Source organism: Myotis myotis, unplaced genomic scaffold, assembly GCF_014108235.1.
Source record: "Myotis myotis isolate mMyoMyo1 unplaced genomic scaffold, mMyoMyo1.p scaffold_m19_p_10, whole genome shotgun sequence".
In the NCBI taxonomy this organism is placed as follows: Eukaryota; Metazoa; Chordata; class Mammalia; order Chiroptera; family Vespertilionidae; genus Myotis; species Myotis myotis.
The window spans coordinates 19715838-19721054 of record NW_023416314.1 but is presented as its reverse complement, the minus strand read 5'-3'; the positions used below and the strand labels follow the sequence as shown (position 1 = coordinate 19721054).

Below are 5217 nucleotides of genomic sequence, written 5' to 3'. Positions count from 1 at the left end.
ATTTTAATAACGTATAGACTGATAGCTAGGAACGTAGACTTTCAGTTGGAGGTATCAGATAATTCACCTTGTATAGGAGTCTTCTATCTTCCATCTCAGTGTAAAACCTCTCTCCATATTACATCCTGTGCTCTAGGCTCCAGGTCTTGACCTAGATTTTTATTGTTATATGTAACTTTCTCAGAGAAACTTTATCCACACATTATCATTATTATATTACTTTTATATTATATTACTTTTTAATCTAACTTTTTTGCTATCAGCCTTGGCTATTTATATTTGTTAACTATGGCTGAGAAATTGCTAAACTGCTTCAGCTTTGTATGTGTTCTTGCACATACACATTTCACATAAGTCTACACAAGAAGTACATTAGCTGTTATAAACATCCTAAGCCAATGATGATTTCTGTAACATGCAAAAGACTATGGTATTGCATGACTACCTGTAGGGGTATTTCACACTCCATCAGACACAGAAAGCACCAGCTGGTAAACTTAAATTCAATATTGTGACTAAATCAGTCCCAATCTTTGTTCTGCTTGGTATTAGCTGTGTATCTTGGGCAAGTTATTTAAAATATTTTTCTTCATTAAATAAAAAAAAATGTATGAATTTTGTGCCACAAAAATTAAAAACTAAATGAAATACTTTAGCATAATGGTCAGGAATAGCATTGTCCAAAAAGGACAAATTGAGAGTACTCCTACTGCTACAGCTAATAAAATGATATTAATAAGCATTTTCTAGTCAACAGTTAAAGCACCAGAAGCACTTTATTTACCAATAGAATTCCAGCATGGCAAGAATATTTTTCTAAAATTTTCATTGAGCATAGAAATACACAATGAACTGCAAGAGGAAAAAACATCTCAGGTTTTAAGCAGTTTAGTTTCCCTGGCCTCATCAACATGAAAATATTGTATGGTAATTAATCCAGCCAAGCTTTCAATTAACTTCTATGGAGATCCCAAATAGAGCATTTTTTTCCCACAAGTTTGAATGGCCTTGGATGTGTTTGATAATTTCAGTATGGGTGGCAAACATTCAAAACAATGAAGTCTTTGCCATTATTTTGATAACAGATACAATGAGCCTTCCTACAAAAGCCTCCCTCCCTGCTTCTTCAACAAGCGTCAACTCTGGAAAACATTTATTTTTGAAACATTAATTTGATGCTTTCTAGACACAGTGATCACAGAAAATGAAAATCCTTTTAATTATTTCTACTCTCAATGCTCAAACACAATAAAAATGCAGTGGCAGAGGGAATCAAGCACCAGAAAAATGATTACTTGAAGACAACATCAACTTTTATTTGCTTATTCCCAAATTGTCTGTATTGAGCAAAAAAAAAAAAAATTCAATAGTGTAAAGCATTCAGCGAAACTTTTCATAAAAGGCTCATGTGTAAAGGGAATTGTTGGCCTCATTAATAAGTGACAACCAGAAATACTTTTATGCTGTAGCTACCTTCCTGAGACTTTCCTTGCTATCAGAAAATGTGTGTTGAATAGCTTATATAATAAGAATTTACTAGCACACCAAGGGACTCAACATGTGGTCCCTTAGATTTATACTAAACTGTTGGTGATAATGGCTGAGATATTTATCAGCATTCTATAAAATTGAGCCCCTTCTACTGTTCTGTTTTTCAATGTTACGTAAATACCAGAAACTCTTACTGTCTCCACCACTATAATGAGAGTAAATTACATGTTAATTTGGGTATACTGTTGTGAACATTGAAAAAGCACTTCACCCTTAAATAAAAGTGGAAAATCCATCACTTGACTTTGCCTTATCTGTATATTATTTTATTTAAATATTCCTTTCATAGTAAAATTTCTGGGAAAAGGAATTAATATGTTTGTTTCAACTTCCCTATAATCTTATCCCTTAGTTCTCACCATTTTTTTTCTTTATTTCACCCACTATTTCACTGATACTTCTTATAAGGAGAACACTAATTATTGCTAGATTGTGAATCCTGTAGACAAATTTCATATCTTTTGTTATTTGTGTAGCATTACTCCTAACTATTTTCTTCTTGCAAAGATCGACTCCTCTGTTACTTGTGATGATTTTCTTGCCATTCCTTTTAACCTTTATATTATGTCATGTTCATTCCTATTCTTGTCACTTGTCTTCTACTGTCCCATCAAATCAAGGGTTCTCAAACTTTATTACGCATCGAATCACCTTTGATGTCAATTTAAAAAAAAAAAGGCAGTTCTGGACAGTGTGGCTCAGTTGATTGGGCATCATCCTGTGCTATAAGAGGTTGCTGGTTCCATTCCAGGTCAGGGCACATGCCTGGATTAGGGGTTTGTTCCTTAGTAAGGGACATGCAGGAGGCAGCTGATAGATGTTGTACTCTCTCATCAATGTTTCTCTCTTCTCCCTTCTCTTCTAAAAAAACCAGTAAACTATTCTTTAAGAAAAAGCAGACTCCTAAAGCTCATCACCAAAATAGATCAGATTTGAGGAATGTTTTAGGAACCTGAATCTTCAAAAAAAAAAAAATCTCAGATAATTCTGATGCATTGCTTTAATTGTTAGGGTCACCTAGCATTCCATCAGTGCTCTTATTTCACTTAATTGCTTTGGCTGACATTGTTCCTAGATAGTCCATATTTTGATATCACTCAATTCTATTGTATCCAAAATTTCAGGCTGATATTTTCAAAAGTCGATAGAAACTTTTACATGACTACCCCACAATTAAGGATGTCCAAAAGTAAGTATATTCTTTTTTGCTATACTACTCAAATTTATGTATCCTCCTGATGGATTTATTTTTCTTGGCTGCACTATCATTCATTATTTGAGCAAAATTACCTGAGAGGATAATACTAGTTTCTTAATCTTTTCCCCAAGCCCCATAGGCCATAGAGTATTTACAAAAATAACTCAATCAAAATAGAGCATAGACCTAAATGTAAAATTCAAAAGTATAGAACTCCCAAAAGATAACATAAGAGAAAATCTAGGTTACCTTGGGAATGGTGATGCCTTTTCAAGTAGAATACCAAGGGCATAATCCATGAAAGAAAGAACTCATAACATGAACATCATTAAAATTAAACATTTCTTCTCTGTGAAAGATAATGTCAAGAGAATGAGAAGAAAAGACACAAGCTAGGAGAGAATATTTGCAAAAGAAATACCTACAATTATCTGATAAAGAACTGACAGTATAGGGGGATAAATGGTGATGAACAGAGAGTTGACTTGAGGTGGTGAACACACAATACAGTGAACAGATGATGTGTTGTGGAATTATGCACCTGAAACTTATGTAATTTTGTTAAGTAGTGTTACCCACACAATACAATGAACAGATGATGTGTTGTGGAATTATGCACCCGAAACCTATGTAATTTTGTTAACTAGTGTTACCCAATACATTTAACTGAAATACAGAACTGTTATCTAAAATATTTTTAAAAACCTCAAAATTCAACCATAAAGAAAGAAACAACCATTAAAAATGGGCAAAATACCCAAACAGAAACCCTACCAAAAAAGCTATATAAATGGCAAGTAAGCATATGAATCAATTTTCATCATCATATGTCATTAGAGAAATGCAAGTTAAAACAATGAGACTAGTAATACACATCTATTAATATGACCCAAATCCAAAACACTAAGGAACACCTTAGTGTGATGATATGGAGCAATAGGACTTGCATTCATTGCTGGTGGGAATACAAAATGGTATAGTTGCTCTGGAGGACAGCTTGGCAGTTTCCTATATGACTATACTTATACTATATGATCAAGCAACTGTACTCCTAAATGAAATGAAAACGTAAAACAGCACAAAAACTTGCACACTGAAGTTTATATCTGCTTTATGCATAATTGCCAAACCTAGAAGCACCTAAGATGTCCTTCAGTAGTTGACTGGATAAATTGTTGTATATCTAGACAATGAAATATTATTCAGTGCTAACAAATAATAATATCAAGCCATGAAAATAGATACATGAAATGTAAATGTGTATTACTAAGTGAACAAAGCCAACCTAAAAAGTCTAGATATTGTAATATTTCAACTATCTGACATCCTAGAAAAAGTTAAACTATGAATATTATAAAAAATTCAGTGGTTGTCATATTTGGAAGAAGAGAGGAATACATAAGCAGAATACAGGGGATTTTTAGGGCAGTAAAACTATTTTGTAATAAGATACAATAATTGTGGAAACATGTCGTTATACATTTGTCAAAACCCATAAAATGTACACCACCAAGAGTGAAACAATATAAATTATAGAAGATGGGTAATAGCATGTGCCAATGTACATTCATCAATTGCAACAAATGTATCCCTGTGGCCCAGGACCCCACTAGTGGGCTTCTTGTGCATGTTTGGGACTAGGAGATATATGGGAATGCTTTGTAATTTCTGTTTAATTTTGCTGTGAACCTAAAACTATTCTAAAAATACACGGCATGCAAATTTAAAAAATGCAAACCAATATATTTTACACTTGATCTTAGCCAAAAGGCCAAGAAGGGATAATCCAATATATTTTATGATATGCAAACTCCAAGCAGGATAAAAACTAGGTAAACTACTCCTACGTAAATCTTAAACTGCTAAAAACAAAAAGAGAAATCATGAAAAAAATATAGTGCAGGTAAGGACATTATACATTAAGAATGAAGAGTAAAAATAGCTGTTTTTTTTTTTACCAGAAAGAATAGAGGACAGATTTTTTTTTAATCAAACAAAGAAAAAATCCTTAAAAATGGAAAAATAACTTAAGACACTTTAGAGATACACAAAAACAGATAGAATTATCAGTAGCAAACCTGCTCTTCTAGAAATGTTGAAGAAAGTTATTTGGGCTGAAGAGAAATACTTATAAATAGAAATTGAAATCTGTAGAAAGGAAGGAAGAACTCTTGAAATGGTAAATAAGATGGCAAATATAGAAGTCTATTTGGGTTAATTTCTAATTTTTTTAAAAAAATCACCTAATTACTAAAGTAAAAAAAAAATTAAAAAGATTATTACAGGGGGATAGTAAGAACATAGGAAAGTTCCTGGGCAGTGGAATGGGGAAAGTGAGACAAGAAAATTTACACAAGGCCAAACAGTTTGGGCAGCTTGCAACCCAATCATGAAGCACAAGACCTTATCTTCTCACACCAAGGACACTGAGGGCAGCAGTCTTGGAACTTGCCAAGATAAAATCACCA

At 33.0% G+C, this 5217-nt stretch overlaps 1 pseudogene; it reads right to left on the bottom strand.

Annotated features, from left to right (window-relative positions):
* Positions 1 to 4388: 4388 nt before the first annotated feature.
* On the bottom strand, positions 4389 to 4532 carry LOC118665627 (annotated as a pseudogene).
* Between the last annotated feature and the right edge of the window lie 685 nt (positions 4533 to 5217).